This window comes from Ceratotherium simum, chromosome 21 (genome assembly GCF_057802395.1).
Source record: "Ceratotherium simum simum isolate JZ-2026a chromosome 21, ASM5780239v1, whole genome shotgun sequence".
NCBI classification, from domain to species: domain Eukaryota; kingdom Metazoa; phylum Chordata; class Mammalia; order Perissodactyla; family Rhinocerotidae; genus Ceratotherium; species Ceratotherium simum.
In genome coordinates, this window is record NC_141920.1 from 44,060,595 (window position 1) to 44,078,487 (window position 17,893).

The 17,893-nt window shown below is 49.2% G+C and overlaps 1 protein-coding gene across 1 annotated transcript in view; it reads left to right on the forward strand.

Annotated features, from left to right (window-relative positions):
* The first annotated feature begins 7,551 nt into the window (after window positions 1-7,551).
* Window positions 7,552-17,893, forward strand: part of BANF2 (BANF family member 2) — a 38,041-nt gene continuing 27,699 nt past the window's right edge. Inside the window, exon 1 of the mRNA XM_004433725.2 lies at window positions 7,552-7,686. The gene's annotated coding sequence lies outside the window, so the exon portion shown is untranslated. The remainder of the gene's footprint in view (window positions 7,687-17,893) is intronic.

A 17,893-nucleotide genomic window follows, 5' to 3' on the forward strand; every position in this document is an offset into this window, starting at 1 on the left:
GTGGGAAGAGATGCATCTCAAAAGGTGATCATAACGGGCACGAGGGAAGTGTTTTGGGGTGATGTAAATGTTCCATATGGTGGTGATAGTGGTGGTTCCACGACTCTGGTAAAACTCATCAAATTATACCCTCTTGAAATGGGTGGATTTGGTTTGTAAGCAAATTACGCTTCAATCAACCTGACTCCAAAAAAGGACATATTGGGTTTTAATTGTGTATTAAAAACAAATAGAGCATTCTTATTAGGAAAAGCTAAACATACAAGAATAATTACCTAGTATGGTCCATTAACTCATGGTAGTGTCTTCCTTTCTGTTACTAAATTGCAAATATTATTTTAAAAGAGAAGGCAGAAAGATGAGAATATGTTATATCTTACAGTGTAAAAAGAGGTTTTGCTTTATTAACAACAATGAAAGAATGATAAATGACAAGCAGAATAAAATGCCATCTGAAAAAAAAAAGGCCGCTGTAACAATGTATAACATTTTTAGGTCTTATCATGTGCCAGGTGCTGTTTGAGATGCCCTGTGACTAGGTAAAATTATTTAACCCTCAGAACAACCTGATAAGGGAGGTACAGTTATTATCTCTGTTTTAAAGATGAGGAAACTAAGGCACAGAGAGGTGGAGTAGCCTGCCCAATGGCGCAGAGCTAGTCAGAGGAGAAGCGTTTGGCCCCAGGGTCCATGAGCATAGCCACTGCATTGGGTGCCAAACCCCGGAAAGTGTGCTGTACGTGTGTGTGTCTGTGTGTGTGTGTCTGTGTGTGTGTGTGTATGTGTGGTGGGGGGAGCCTAACCCTCGGTGGTGGCGACTCCCGGAAGGGTTTGTGTCCAGGACAGCCAAGGTCACTCCCTTGGCACTCTCTTTTGGGTGATTGTGATGCTCAGCTGCGTTGAGGACCCCCCACTGGCTTGGGTGTTCAGGTGACAAGGGCTTGAATGGGGCAGTGACGGGAGTGGGAGGTGCAAGGGTCCTTTATGAGACATGTTTAGGAGGTGAAGTAAGTGCAGCTTGGTGGCCGTGGGGTGTCGGGGAAGGGAGGAGCCACCTGTGAACCCCTGTTCCTGGCTTGAGTGACAGGGAGCGTGGTGGTGTCACTGCTGGGCGGGACACACAGGAGAATGAACAGGTGGCAGAAGGAATTGGGGAGGATGTTGCGTGTTGTTTGGACATGGTGAATTCGAGGAGCTGAGGGAAGTCCAGGTGGAGAGATTGTTTCTGTGGGTCCGCAGCTCAGGGGTTGAGGCTGCGTGGCTGCTACAGTTTGGAAACCTAAGCACCTGAATGGAGGTTCAAACCTTAAGGACAGAGATGATCATACCCAGCATTTAGAGCTGGAAGCTGCATGCAGATGGGGATAAGAGAAAGCCATTGCTTGAGTCCTGGACAGAAAAAGGAAAACCCACTAAAGAGTCTGTATCCATCAGCTTTTGCTGTGTAACAAACCACTCCAAAACTCGGTGGTATAAAACGATTACAACTTCTTATTAGAGCGCACACATCTGTGAGTAAGCTGTGGCTTGGCTGATCTTGGCTGGCTCACGCACGGGTCTTTGGGTGGGCTGGGGTTCACCTCTAGTCTGAGCTTGACTGGAGAATCTTAGAAGCTCTGCTCCACTGGGCTCACTGCCTTCTCCTGGGGTTAGCAAGCTAGAGGGGTAGTCACTTTTCTTGGTGATGGTTGAAGCAAAAGAAAACAAGCAGAAATTCATACACAAGGTCTCTTGAAGGCTTACAACTGTGTTGCTGCCACCTCATTCCATAGGCCAAAGTGTGGGGAGCTTGTCTGTCACGTGGACAAGCTCAGATTTGAGGGGAGGGGACACACTGGCAGGGGTGAAGAAATGGCACCATTGGTGTACTCTGCCTCTGAGTCCAAGAAAGAGAGATGGAAAAGGTAAATAGGAGAGGCTGGGTTCATGGAGGAGGAGAGTTTCAAGAAATGAGGAATGGTTCAATTCAATTCAATGCACCTTGAATGCAGCCTGGAAAACCAGCAAGTTAAAGACTGGAGGGAGTCACCTGGGATCTTGGGGGACCAGTTTTAGAGGAGGTGGTGGGTGATAAGGTGGCCACCAAATTGTGGGTGACTGAGAAAAGAAAGGGAGGGGAGAAGGTAGATGCAACGTTCATCCATTCATCCAACAGATGAACCCAACTCAGTACCTACCATGTGTCAGTCACTGTGCTGGGGAGACAGCTGTGAACAAGGCAAAGCGGTTCCTTTCATGGAGCTCATATTCTGTGGGGAGACAGACAGTAGACGTGTCAACCAATAAATAAGCAAAATGAATTAAAATGATGCAAAGGGCTACAGTGGAAAGAGGACAGGCTCATGTGATGGAGAGGGACAGAGATGTGGGATGGGGAGTGCAGTGGATGTAAAGAAGGTGGTTAGAGAAAGCCTCTCTGGGGAGGTGATTGTTGAGTTGATACTTAAACGATGAGAAGAAGCTGATCTTGTCTTGGAAAGAAGAAAAAATTAATGGAAAAATCCTGGGGCGGGGAGGAGCTTAGCAGCCAGTTCAGGGAACAGAAGGAAGGCTGTGTAGCTGGGGCTCTAGGAGGAAGGGAGAAAAAGGCTTGGGATCCTGAGGCAGAAAGGTACTAGATGTAGAAGGAGGGTCTTAGGATGCATTGGGAAGCCACTGGGGGCGGGGAGGTGTAAGCGAGAGAGTAATGCAATCAAATCTGCGTTTGGAAAGATCACTGTAGCAGTGGTGTGTGGGATAGTCAGGATGGAGTAATGGAGGATCTGGGGCCAGTTAGCAGGCTTTGCAAGATTCCAGGCAAGATATGCTTGATGTTGTGGTGGTAAATATTTAACAATTGGCTATCAGAGGTGGGGGGCAGAGGTGTATTCCTAATTTGTAGCATTTGCCAATTTCTGTGGTATAAAGACTCTCATCATAGCCAATTTCAAGCTACTGAGTCACTGAACACAAAGGTGGAAATAAATTTGCAGTAGCATACCATTAGATACCACATAGATACAACAGACATAAATAATCTCAAGGGCATGTATAATAGTAAAATGTAGCAAAGCAATTAAGAAGTAATGATTTTGAGTATGTATTACCTTTGTTTTTCATGTAATCTATTTCATTGTAAGTTTATATAATTAAATTTTTAATAATGGCTGTGTTTAACAAATTGCTCGAAAAATTCCTAAAAATGTAACAATCAGCTCTTGTGAGCCAGCTGGCTCCTCCACACTACTGAATATAATAATCATCTGGACTGGAGTGGAGTGTGTGTGTGTGTGTGTGTGTGTGTGAGAGAGAGAGAGAGAGAGGGAGACCCAACAGGATTTGCGAATGTTGGAAAAATGAAGTACTGTACATGTTTATGTTGACGTTTCTGCACACATGTCACTCCCTGTCTGAATGTGGCCTCATTAGGTCAGTGGCTCTATCTGATGCATCATCATGTTAACTGAACGCATGGCGCAATGCCTTGATTCTGGTAAAAACTCACCTTAGGTGGTGTCTCCACGGAAGAAGACCTTGAGAAAAAGATTGGAGTGAAAGCAGCTTATTTGGAAGGTGATCCCGGGAATCACCAGGAAGAGAGTGGAGAAGTGAGACAGGGAAGGGAAGGCAGCCAGTGAATAGCGCATTGTCAGCAAGTTTCTGTTCTGGGCAGCTGAAGCATAATCCCATTGAGAACCTCTGGGAGACAGTGTGGCCTATGCCTGAGTTACCCAAACTGGGAAGCGAGGAAGCTGGAATACTTATTCACCAACTCCCTATCCGTCACGGGGTGAGGGCTGCTCCTGGCATTTCCAGCCCGCACCCCCAGAGAAAGCCCCGAGGAAGGAGGTCGCTGGTGTTGGAAATCAGAGGCTGTTGATATGCACCGGAATGGCAGAGGGGTTGTGAACAGGGCACCAACAGTGTTGGTCCAAAACTCATAAATATTTCTTGAATGAATAAACAAACGAATGAATGAATGTAGGGCACTTTGAGCTCCTTTAAACACAAATTTAGAGTTTAAAAGTTTTAAAACAGAATGCAGATCCTTGCACTCCACAGTCAGCACATTTATCCTCTACTTTTGCAAAATCTAGAGCAGAGAACCCAAGCCATCCCAGACAATTTAAATTCTGCAGCAGTGTTACTCGAAACTACAGTAATATTATACACTCAAAGAAAAATCTCTGTAGATAGACTATAGTAACTGTCAAAAGAAAAATAAAACTTACTCAAAGAACATACGTGGTAAGCATTAACCCAATTACCAGTTTTTATGGTTGCTAGTGGTAGTAACAGATAACTTGGGTAAGAAGGTTTGGTTTGTTGTGTGGGTAAATTTGGAAGTGAGCTTGGAGATAGGAGCTATTGCAAAAATGACACTTGACCCAGTGGCTGGCTGTAAGTGAGTCCCCAGAGAAAACAAGGGAAAAAGTAGGTGAATGATGTTTGTCTGGTACCTTCCTGTCTCTCAAGTGCTTTGCAAATGATCCTTCCTATAACCATGAGAGGAAGGTATTACTACTGCTGTCCTCAGTTGAGGTGAGGCAGCTGACAGTTGGAAGTGCAGTAGCTTGCTCAAGAAATAAACCTTGCAGACTCCAAAAATGGCATCTTTCTGTGATACATCCCTTTGCTTCCCCTACAGAAACATCAATGGGGAAATGAGCAGGTATAACAGACCCTACACAAGTTAATGAAACCTTCCTCCTTCCTCCAGGCCTCCATGCATCTCCCATTCAGCCTACTCCTTGGATAACAGTGAGTACTTGGTAAGCTGTCAAAAATGTTTTAATTGAACTGAAGACACCATCCAGATATACTGTCCATCTATACTGTCCTAGGAGTTCCAGACTCATACCCCTACCTCTCTGTCTCAGATGGGAAGTACCAGTCATGAGAAAGCCCTGAGGTCAGCCTGGTGTGGCTAGATGCCACACACTGGACATCTGGGGACAAAATCTGAAGGCCATTGAGTTAGAATACATAACCGGGCTCATCTTTCCATCCTTGAGCAGGAAGCATCCTTACCTAGCCCAGCTAGTTAGACATCTTGGATCTTCTCTAAGATTACCAGCGATGAAGAACTCAGGACTCCAGACTTTGTCCCCCATTCCTGGTTTACTTTATTCATTCATTCAATAAATATTTATGGAGGACGGCTGTGTGCTAGGTGCTAAGAATTCAACAGAGAACGAGACAAATAGGACCTTATGCTCAATGAGCTTGTAGTCTAGTAGAGATGGGGGAAGGCAATTAATAATTCATTAGACTAACATTCAGCTTGTGGTTAGTGCTCCAAAGTAAACAGAGGGAAATGGTTTACAGGAACTGTGAAAGACCCAACTGTCTTCTTTTTTTTCCTCTTTCTCTTTCCAATCCATCCTGCTCACTTTTAGCAAACTTAACCTTTCAGAACCGCTGCTTCATCTTGCCTTGCCCCCCACTACATCAAATGTCCATTCTCTGCCTGACTTTTGTGGAACCCCATAGCCGGGCACCCCCTACTTCACCAGACTCTGCCCATTCCCATCTGTGCCCACCCTGTGCCTTTGCGCACAGCGCACTCTCCCCACTCTTGAGTCGTCCCCACACACTCCACCTTTTAAGGGCTGCCTTTGGTCATTCATTCTGGAATCAGGCGCTAAGTTTGCCAGGCCCCCACTTGTTGGTGGGGGTGCAAAGTAGGATCAAACTTGGTTTCTCTCTGCCCTTGAAGAGCCCACAGAACTACTTCCTCCACAAAACCTCTGAATCCATTTTTTCCCCACCGTCAGCTCCATTTAGAGGCCACCCCAACAGAACTGGGCACCAGAGTTCACTGGGAAGTTCTGTGTACAGGAATTATGATTCTTCAACGACGATAAAAGCTTATAAAAGGCCTGAGTCGTACTTTTTTCCTTCTGAATTCCCTGTGATTTCCACTTCTGCAGTGAGCTGCTTTTAGCTCTGGGAAGTCCTTTCTTATGTCTATCTTAAATCACTCCAACCTCACTGTGTACTTATTTCTTCAAAAATGCTCTTCTTGGCTGTAGGGCAGAGCTAAGGCCCCCGCTTGATGCTGGGTGTGTGCTCGGTGCTCATGGAGTGCGTCAGTCGACGAGGAAGCGCCTGGCGCTGAAGATCATTATTCTCTCCGTCCTCTGGGTTCTTCCCTCCAGACTGAAACACTGCAGCCCCTGGAACCTTTCTACCACGTCTTCTCCCCAACCACTTCGTCGTCGAGTGGCTCTTCTCAAACTCTGTTAATCAGCTTTAAAAAAAAAAAATCATTAGTGAGAGTTTTGAAGAAGGTCTTTAAACCAAAAGCAAAAAAGAGAGTATAATACAATCCAGAAACGGCCTGTGGGGCGGTGGAGTTCAGCCTCTGCCTTTGGCCTGGCAGGCCCCACCCCAGCCAGTAGGTGAGGCAGACTGTCTTGGCTCGGCACAACCGTCCAGCCTCCGATCTGGATGTGTGTTGCAGAAAAATTAGATTTAGAGGGAGGAGAACTGAGCTTTGGCCCCATCAACACTCTGCTTCAGATGCTGATGGTCACCGGGCCGGAAAAATCCAGGCCTGGGCAGAATTCGGTCAGTCAGTTTACTTTTGGCAGCTCTCATTTCTTCTTCCAGTGTCATTTCGTGGTGAGTCCACAGACTCTCACAGGGTTTAGGTGCCATCTGTCGGGGGTGTGTGTGTGTGAGAGAGAGACAGAGAGGGAGATGAACTCAGACTAATTCACACTAAAGTTTTACTGACTTACCACGCAATGCCTCTTAAACATTTTTACCAAACTGCCTCTAACAGCAGGGGAAAGAGAGGGTAGATCCTGAGGACTGGGGACTCCGGCCTCTAAACCTGCTGTATCAGCAAGGTGTTAAAGTTTGTGTTAAAGATCCATGTGATTTTTGCATTCTCCTCCAAAATATATTCATGAAGGCAGCTTTTCTAAAAATGGAAATCATTTTATTGTTATTTTTCTGACATCAGAGTAATATATATGAATACCTAATGCAGATAATATAGGAAAAGGTATCAAGAAAAACGTAAAGTCACTTGAAGTCCTAATGGCCTGACGTGACATTTTTTACTTTCTCCCTCTACATTATTGCCTATTTATAAAACGCATTGTTTGTTCTAATATAAAATAAAGTGTTAAATTATTTGCCGATGTGTAAAAAAATGAGTATTTACCTGGTGGTGTCAGGTCCGGGCGCTGGGATGGCCCGCCTGTTTTCCAGTTTGAAAAGCAGGGCCTCGGGTGTGACCCCTCTAGGAATCATGCACATTTCAGAAGAGGAAGGAAGAGACAGCAGAAGAACTTTCTGGAAATGTGCTGGATGGGCACTTTAGGGGTGAGACAGTATTCCTGCCTCTGCTCAAATTTCCCAAAGCCCCGCCGGGCCTGCAGTCCAGGTAGCAGGCAGCTATCCACGTGGGCCACGCCCAGGGGCCCCGCAGGCCTGGGAGCACTTTGCAGCGTGCTGGTTTTCTCCTGAATGACCCACCTACAAACCTAGATAATCTTCTTGGAGGGAGGCCTCGCCCTCCTTCTGCAGAATGCCAAACACACCAGTTCCTAAAGAAGTGTTTTCTTCTTTCAGGCACAAAAATTAATGAGCTGCATCTTTGGCGTGGATTAGAAAATTGCACTGCGGCGTTGGCAGGGCTTACGCCGGCACCAGAACTTTAAAGCCTCGCGTTGAGGGCTACGAGGAACAAAGGTGAGGCTGATAGACCTGGCTTCCTTGCTCACGGTGGGGAAAAGAAGGAGGGAGAGGAGACAGGAACAAGCACCGGGTGAGGAGAAGAGTGTCCCGTCGGAGGAGGTACTTTCGGAGCCGTCCGTCTCTGCGGGCAGCACAATGCCCTCCTTGTTTCCCGTGTCCTCATGACACAGCGGCTGACTGGGAGCCTCACCCGGCGCAGGGTCGGTGGCAAGCGTTCAGCCCTGTGTTCACGGGCACTCTTGGGCAGATTCCTTCAGCCACTGAGGTGGGTTCCCACTCTCAGCAGAGGTGGGAACCAGCTCAGTTTGCCTCACAGTCTCTCGTTTTTTGAAAACGGCAGACTGAACTGAATAAATACAACGTGTCATCTAGTGATCCGTAAGTATTTGTTCACACAGTCAGTCAGTGACTTTTGAGCACCTACTGTGCTCCAGGGGCTGGAGATCCAGCAGTGAACAGAACAGACATAGACCCTCTACACAAGTGGGTTTGGGATGGGAGGTGGGCGATCAGCATTAAACAAACAAACAAAATAATTTCAGGTACTAATAAAACAAAGTGATGAGATAGAAAATGATAGCGGGGAGGAAGCTATTTTAGGATGCTTAGGTAAGGCCTCAAGTGACATTACGACTGAAATCTGAATCACCTGAAGGAAGATGGGGACATGAAAGTCGAGGCAGAGGGAACAGCATGTGCAAAGGTCCTGAGGTGGGAACATGTTTGACAATTTCAGGGAACTGCGTGAAAGCTGGTGAGGAAGTAGTGGTAATGAGCATGTGTTGTAAGCAACATCACATCTAACGTTGTAGAGTGTGTTACAGTTTGCAGAGGGCTTTGAACATAAACTATCTCAATTCTATCATCCAATAACCCGATTATATAGAGAAGGAAACAAGCTCAGGAGGTAACTTCTTCAAGGTCACAAAACTAGGAGGTGGTGGGACAGGAACTCTGACCAAGGATTCTGTTTGCACAACTCCAGAGGGTGCTATCCATGCAGCAGGGGGTGCCATTTGTATCATTGCTTGGAGTTTGTGCAGTGCACAGCCTGTGCCACTGTACGCAGTGACCCTGTGGCAGCTTGGGTCTATTTTCTCCAAATTTCTGTGCTTTATATGTTCTAGGAGATGTTGGGAATACAAAGAATAAAGATATTATTCTGGCTCTTGGTGAGCACATGATGTGGTTAAAGAGAAACAATATATGAAAAGATGGTGGCCGATATAAGACACTATTTGTTTCCAGCAAGGACATTATGGATAACTTAGTAGAGGCCATGAGATTTGAGCCTGGCTTGAAGATTTAGTTTGGTGGATGTACAGGAAAAAAGTCTATAGGACTTAATCACACAAACATGCACTAAAAACCTCGTGTGTTGTGGACCACCATAAGCACTTGCTTCCAGCAGCTTGTGATTTTTTAAAAAATGAACATTTATTATTCTATCATATAAAAAATAGAACCATACAGGTAAAATTTTGGCAAATCTAACAAGAGAAAAAAAATCGTCTATGGTTTCCTTCATGAAGCACAACCACTTTTTGCGTCTTAGTGTATTTCCTTCTAGGTTTTTCCCCCTAGGCAAGCACTAAGTGGGAGTGTGTGCGTGCATGTGAATGTGTGTATATGAATTATACATCGTGTATACACATACACACACATATTCTCACCTCTTTTGAGGTATAATTCACATGCTTTAATAATTTTATTTATTTTTTCCCCCAAAGCCCCAGTAGATAGTTGTACGTCATAGCTGCACATCCTGCTAGTTGCTGTATGTGGGACGCGGCCTCAGCATGGCCGGAGAAGCGGTGCGTCGGTGCGCGCCCGGGATCCGAACCCGGGCCACCAGTAGCGGAGCGCGCGCACTTAACCGCTAAGCAACGCGGCTGGCCCTCACATGCTTTAAAATTCACACATTTTAAGTGTGTAGGTAGACGAGTTTTGACAAACGTGTACTCCTGAGTGACCACCACTGTGATAAAGATCTGGAACATTTCCTTTACACCACAGAGTTCCCCTGTGCCCTTTGGCCCATTTCCCCGGCCCCCTCCTCCAGGCCATCCCTGAACTCACACCTGCAGCTTAGACTAGTTTTGTCTGTTCCAGATCTTCGTATAAATGGAATCAAGTGTGTACGCCTTTGTGTCTGGCCTCTGTCGCTCAGTATGTTTTTCAGGTTTATTGTGTTATCGTGTATGTACCAGTAGTGTGTTTCTGTTCCTTGCTGGTTAATATTCCGTTATAAGAATGTACAAGAAGGGGCCAGCCCTGTGGTGTAGCGGTTAAGTGCGTGCGCTCCGATGCTGGTGGCCCGGGTTCGGATCCCGGGCGCACACCGACACACTGCTTGTCAGGCCATGCTGTGGCGGCGTCCCATAGAAAGTGGAGGAAGATGGGCATAGATGTTAGCCCAGGGCCAGTCTTCCTCAGCAAAAAGAGGAGGATTGGCATGGATGTTAGCTCAGGGCTGATCTTCCTCACACACACACAAAAAATAGAATGTACAAGAATTTGTCTATTTGTTCACCTGTGATGGACACTCGGGTTGTTTCAGGCTTGGGGATGTCATGAATAAAGCAGCCGTGGACATCCTTGTACAGGATGTTTTCATTTCCCGTGGGCAAATACCGGGGAGTGGAATTACTGGGTCGTAGAGTAGATCTGTATGTTTAATTTTACAGAAAACGACCCAACGATTTTCCCGAGCGGTTGTGCCATTTTACAACGTGCAGGAGTTCAGTTACTCCCCGTCCTTGCCGACACTTAGTGCGGCTGCTCTTTCTGGTTTAGCTGTTCTCAGGAGTGTGTGGCGGTTTTAATTTGCATTCCTCTGACCACTAGTGATGTTGAGCAGTTTTTCACAGGCAAGTGTTTTCATAGTTGTAATTCTCTGTATTCTCTGCTTTTCAAATGTACATTTAATGTTACCATTCTTCTCTGTTACCCCATAGTCTTCATGACCATTATATCCTAATATTCTAAAAGGGAATTCTCTATGATTTAATCATTCCTCTATTAGACATTTAAATTATTTCCAATTTCCCACATTTCTAAATAACACTGAGATTAGTGTGTGAGTGTATATATTTCCCCACCATATTTTAGGTTATTTCCTTTATATTAATCACAAAAATAAAATGATAGGATCAAAGGCATTTTTGTGGCTTTGGGAGTAAAAAACACGAGGTGAACCTTGAGACCGCTGGTCTTCAAAGGCACAACAGCTAAGCCCCCTTTTCATCTCTTCGCTCTGTGCTGAGGTCTAGGAATCGAGCCCCTTTCAGGAATGTGATCCTTTTCTCTAGAGGCTGAGCTAATGGCTGCGTGATAACCGATTATTTCGTGAGTCCTGGGTCAAGCTGAAAAGGTCAACACTGTTATTGACACAATGCTCCGGTCCTAGAGGCTTCGTTCTCCTCTCGGCAAGTTGAAACATGGGGAAAGCACTCTGGGGGCTGTACCCTAGGAATGACCTGCGAAGGCGCCCCGCCAAGCAGTGACTGGGTCCATTCGCTGCCGGTTCCCGCATTTCTGTAGAGGACCTGCCTGGCTGAAGCGGGGCGGGGACCCGGCGAGCCTCTTCATGCCATGCACAGTGTTTTCATTTGGATTCTGTGTTTGTGGGGGGACTCTGGGGAGACTGAGGAGGAGGAGGAGGGTGTGGGAGGAGTCGGGAGACTGAGGCCCACGGCAGTGGCAACGGAGGAGCTGGATTAAGCCGCCACAGTGCAGGCGTGAGGCTGGCATAGCCGTGGCAGGGGGGTGGGCACCTGGGAAAGCACATTAATCCTGTCAGGCCGGCAGAGAAGCTTGTCAATGCCTCCTCAAGCATCCCACAGCCCCCCAAACCTAACAAGAGCCGTATTTTCTCTGCTGCCAGGTGCACCTCCGTATTCCTGGTTCAGGAGGAATTGTCCCAGGAGGTGGTAAGCAGGAGGAATTTGCATAGCAAATCAGTCCCCTGCGGGTACCGTATTCAGGCCTCCCTGTATGGAAGGAAAGGCCTTTGGGCCAGGTTGCCAGGCCCCTTCGCCCCACTGGCCTCCCCTGAGAGTATCAGCTGAGCTCCCGCACTTCCTCAAGGTGCCCTTGATGACGTTCCAAAGGGCAACCAGCAGAACGCCTCCATCTGCCCCAAGACCCGACACTCAGCAGCGATTCCTGATTGCTCTAAGCCACATTACATGTCTTTCCCCCTAAATGTGAAGCCACCAAGGCCAAGAACCATTCCTTATTCGTGAGGTCTTGGGTAGGGATCCCCCAGAAGCAGACTCTGAAATGAGAATTCAAGCGCAAGTCATTTATTTAGGGGGTGATCCCAGGAAAATCCAGTAGCGGAGTGAGGACATGAGCCAGGAGAGGGGGGGCAGCGAGATAGGGTGTGTTTTCAAGCCATTTACCACTGTGGGCAAGGAGGCTCAGTCCTGTGAGGGCCTCTGGGAGATGGTACGGAGCACGCCTCCACATTACCACACCTGGGCAGGAGGGAGCTGGGGTATTTATCACCAGCCACTCACAGTCTTGATTGAGGATGTTCCTGGGGAGACTTCAATTCCTGGCCTTGCCTCTGCACTGCCTACAGGCAGGGTGGGCTCCAGCAGCTGGAAAAAGCCCCCAAGCACAGAGTCACAGGTGCTGGCAGCTGGAAGTCAGGCTACCTTTGTGCACTGAATTGGTAAAGCCAAGAGCCTACGGGCAGGGCGCAGACAACGTCCACTGTGCCTCCCCAACACTGCTCAGTACTGGCAACACACAGATCCTCCATAAAGCAGACTGCTTGACCCCAGAGGGCTCAGCTAGCTTTGGACCCAAAGCTATAGCTCCTGTTTGTTCTCCAGCAATCCCTGAATACTGCCGTTAGCCAGCAGCGCTATTTTAGGATCAAACCCAGGAGACCAGCGCCCCTTACATTTTTGAGCATTGGTTCTCATAGTGTAGTCTCTGGACCGGGCGTGGCACCTGAGAACTTGTTAAAAATGCAAATTGTTGGGTCTTACCCCAGACCTACTATATCAGGAACTCTGAGGCCCAGCAATCTGCTTTTTTTTTTTTGGTGAGAAAGATTGGCCCTGAGCTAACATCTGTTGCCAATCCTCCTTTTCTGGCTTGAGGAAGATTGTTGCTGAGCTAACATCCGTGCGCATCTTCCCCTATTTTGTATGTGGGATGCAGCCACAGCATGGCCTGATGAGTGGTGTGTAGGTCCACGCCCAGGATCCGAACCTGAGAACCCCGGGCCGCCGAAGCAGAGCGCGCAAACTTAACCACTACGCCACCAGGCCGGCCCCACCAGCAATGTGTATTTTAACAAGCCCTCCAGGGGATGCGAAGGTACCCTAAAGTTGGAGAAGCACTGTTTTAGACTGGCAAATTTAGAACAGTCTCCAAGGCAAGGCCATTGCTCTGTGGTTAGAATGCTTCCACTCCCCACCTCAAGCACTAGAGGAGAAAGGAAACGGAACCTCTACAAACCTTCTAGACTTTGGCCCCTTGTGTGGGTTTTTCTTTTCTCTTTGGGCTTATTAAATACCAGTTGTACCTAATTACCTGCAGAGGACAGCAGCGAAGGCGTATATACTCCAGAAGGTAACCTCAAAGACAGCCATGCTGGATCTGACTCCAGAGGCGGGGGTGGGGGGGGGAGCTTTACATTCCTGTTTGTTTCCCTGAGCTAATATTTAAATTCTTTTGCTTGCCCTCTGAACACACCAGGTGGGCAGTAGGGGAAAAGTCAGAGGTCTACCCTGGACTTTTAAATCAATCATGGAAAATGTGCAAAGGGAATAGTTGAGGGTTGAGGGTAGCCCCTTAAGTCAATTGTGTGGGAAACTATACGAGATGAGCTAGGTTTAATTGCACTGACCCGGGCCATGCCGGGAGGAGCACAGCCTTGGCGTGTTTCCTAAGCTGTCTCCCAGGCTGACGGTCCCTAGCAGGGCAGACACCCCTCATTGCCGCTCCAGCAGTGCCAGCCAGTATCAGCACCCAGACGTGTTCATTCCTTCAGGAGGGGCTCCCTGTCCCCTAACACCAGTGACAGCAGGCCTTGTGGGGGCCGCCCCAGTGGTGTGACATCACAATGTAGCCCATTTAGGATCTTGGGACTGGCTGGACCCAGGGCCCAGGATATAAGCTTAACCTCCCAGGGCTGGCCCTCACCAACAGGGCCATGGCAGCTGAGACAAGCGCTGACCTCCCAGGCACTCGGGGTGAGTATTGGACTTCCCGAGAACCATGGGAAGCAATGCAGCCAATGGCCCAGCACTCTGGGGTCTCATGCTCACAACAGCATCACCCAGTCTGGCGGCCAGGAGTGTGCCAGGACAAGCCAGAGCCCTTCCTGGGGAAGCTGACTCACGTGATGCAGGCACCCCTCTTCTGACCTCTTCCTTTTGGGTTACTGTCTCCAGGAACTGATATTCTCATCACCTCCAAGGCCTGGTTTGCCACCTGTCCCAGCTCCCTGGGCAAAGGCCAACTATGTGCTTGATAGAGGCTCCAGGGTGGGGAGGCCAGGCTCGCAGATGGCAAATCCACTGAAGCATCACTCCAAGTCCCCGCCGAGGACGTGGGCAGGCGTCGGCCCAATGATGCCGCTCCAGCAGTGTGAGCAGGCGTGGCCTCGTGGCCGTGTGAGGGATGCCGAAACTACCTCCCCTGTGGCCCTTCCTCCCTGTACACTTTGCCTTCTCTCTTTGGCTGATTTAAAATCCAACTCCCCATGACCCCCCAGCATATCAGATCTCTTCCTTCCCTTTGGGACAGTGAGAGACATTTGCGACCGTGATGGGAAGTGGGTAGATGAGTTAGGACACTGGAAGAGAAGCAGGTGGTGGGGACGGGGCAGGGCCGAAAGCCATCTCTCTGAGAGGACACTGGCTCTTCCCAGCTGGGTCGCCAGCAGTTGGTTAAGGGTGGTCTGAGGCCCAAGGCCTTCTGCAGCCAACAGTGGGGACCAGTGCAGGGGCACCAGAAGGCAGAGCCAGCCTCCCCCACCATCACGCGCTCCCACAGCCTGTCGGTCCACCTGCTCCGTGCATCCAGATGGGCCGTTCACCATCTGTGAGAGCAAACAGGTCTGCGCAGCCATGGCACACCTCACCCAGGGGTGGTTTTTCTGGGGCCCATGATTTTGAGCAGGCTCCTGGCATTACCTGAGTGTGTAAGGCAGAAAGCGAGGCGGGTGGTCGGATAAATCTTTTACCCTGTGGCTTTGCCATCCCTTCTTTGTCTTATTGTGATGGCTGACTGCCAACCTCTACTTCCCACATTGGAGTCCAAGACGTAGTGGTCTGCCGAGCCTGCTCCATCCCAGGCCCCACTGAAGGGAAAGACAGTCTATTGGCCAGCGCTAGAGGGGCCCACCGTCCTCCGCTAGCATCAGCCTTCCTTTGGAGAGGAGGGAGGGAACACACACTTATGAAGCACCTACTATGTGTCAGACCCACTGTGTGTGTTATTGCTCTTAGTTCCTCCCACCAGGAAGGTGAAGTAGGTACTCATGCTCATCTTATAGATACAGAAACTGAGAACCGTGTTCTGTGCTGGCTGCCACGTTTTAAGAGGGACATTAACCTAGAATTTATAGACACTCCACATACAGACAAGCGTCCCCAGCATCAGAGTGCTCTGAAAATAGAATGGGCTGTTTGTGAGGCAGTGAGCTTGCGCCTTTGGAAGCGCACAGGCAAGCCGGTGCCCCATCAGCAGGGCCAGGATCCCTGTGATCAGGAGGGAGCTGGACCAAAAGATCTTTAAAGGCTGTTCCAACTCCCAGTTTGTGGGGTCTGGGTCTCAATACCTTGTTAGTCTTCCACGTTTGAACCCAAATGGGTCAGGCCTTCCGGAGTGGCTGCGAACTTTGTTAGGAGGGGAGAGCTAGAAGGAACCATCGCAATCAGCTCCGCCGAGCTGCTGGGCCCCCAAAGAGGAAACAGAAGGCCAGGCTGGTTGAGGGGGTGGTCCAGGGCCACAGAGCCAACTCACAGAATGAATATTTGTTGAAAGGAGTGATAGCACCAGGCTGGGAACCAGCCTGATGCTAATCAAGCATCCCTTAGCTCACCTCTCTTCGTCTCCTAAGACTCTTTCCTATCAAGATGATGATTCGGCCAACATTTACTGAGCACCTACTGTATGCCCGGTGTGTTCACAGAGATTATTTCAGGTAATCTGTCCCTAACCCATCAGGTGGGTGTCATCGTCCCCATTCCTCAGGGGAGGACAGGTGGGTAACTCCCCAGAGAGAAGGGAACTTGTGAAGATGTCACAAACACCAAATGACGACGAAGGTCTGGGTAACTCCAAGGAGCATACGCATCTCCGCCGGCTGCCTGCCCACTGGAGCGCGGAAGCATTTTCCTCCGTGTTCTTCCTAAGACAAACTGCCGGGGCCTTGCCCAGCTCCTCAGGGGCTACCTCAGCCCTCCTCGCCTTCGTCCTGGCTCTGTTGGGCTCCCGTGGGCCCGCCTGCTTCGCCACCCATGCATCTCTGACGGACAAGACAGAGCGACTGTTTGCACAGCAGCAGATGTTCTGCGCCAAGGAAGAAAATATGCTAATCGAAATCAGCTTCAGCTAATTGCAGCAATTTCCCTTCTGCGTGTTGCCCTGAAATAGTGGCCACGCTCTGTTCTTTTTTCACATCAGGGAGCCCCAAATTGGCAGCTAAAATGAGGTTGCAGAGAAGTCAGTTAAACAGGCCTCTTTGCTGCCAGTTGCCATGGATGAGGTCTTGAACGTGTTCTCTGGGTAGGACCCCAGTTCAGCTGTTCGTGGACTTGGCGTCTCTCTCACTGTGGATAATTTGGACCCACCGTTGGGCTGGAAGAGCCTCATTTACTCCTGGGGAAAACTGGAACCTCGGGGTATTTAATGAGTACCAAGCCCAAGAGTGCACGGTCTGACCTTGAACCCGGGTTGACTTCTGATTTGTTCTCTAGCCAGCGCTGGCCAATAGAACTTTCTGGGTGGACGGAAGTGCTCTCATTGGCGCTGTCCCATGCAGTAGCTATTGGGCACTGAAATGTGGCTAGCGGGACCGAGGAACTGGATTTTCAAATTTATTTAATTTTAATGTAAAATGACCTGTGTGGCTAGTGGCCGCTGAACTGGATGGCGCAGCTGCCCTCTTGACCTCACCCCCTCCCCCAGCTCTCCGGCTCCCTCAGCATTCAGACCTGCCACCTGGGCCTCGGACAAGCCAAGCGTGTTCCCTCCTCTGCATTTTTTTTTTTTTTTTTTGTGAAGAGATCAGCCCTGTGCTAACATCTGCCAATCCTCCTCTTTTTGCTGGGGAAGACTGGCCCTGGGCTAACATCCGTGCCCATCTTCCTCCACTTTCTATGGGACACCGCCACAGCACGGCTTGACAAGCAGTGTGTCGGTGCGTGCCGGGGATCTGAACCGGCGAACCCTGGGCCACTGCAGTGGAGCGCGCACACTTAACCGCTTACGCCACCAGGCCAGCCCCCTCCTCTGCATTTTTGCACTTGCTGTTCCCTCTGCTGGCGTCCCCTTGTCCTCTGGTCATTTCGTGGTCTGCCCCTCTTCCACATCAGGCCTCAGATCAAGTGTGTCTCCTGGGAGAGACCATCCCTATTGTCTAATCTTGTCCCCATCCCCACTCCAAATTGCTTCTCGTCTCTCTGAAATTATCGTGTGTTTTAGTTCAGGCTGCTATAACAAAGTGCCATCCACTGGGTGGCTGATAAACAACAGAAATTGACCTCTCATGGTTCTGGAGGCCGGCAGTCTGAGATCAGGGCCCAGCCTGGGCCGGTTCTGGGGAGGATCTGCTGTCGAGTTGCAGACGGCCATTGTCTCCTTGATCCTCATGGGGTAGAAAGAGAGAGAGGGCGAGCTCACTCGAGTCCCTTTTATAAGGGCACCAATCCCACTCACAAGGGCTCCACCCTAGTCACCTCATGACCTGATCACCTCCCAATGACCTCCTAATACCATCGTGCTGGGGGTCAGGGTCTCAACATAGGAATTCAACACAAACCTTCAGTCCCTTGCTTTGTGGTTGTGTTTTCCTGCCTATGGCCGTCTCCTTGGACAAGAACTATAGTTCCACAAGAGCAGGGGCACTGTCTATCCCCGTCACCACTCCACTCCGGGCCTGGAACAGCACCCGGAACAGCGCCTGGCAGGTGGAAAGCGCTCAGCAGTGTCTAGAGTGAGTGAACACCCT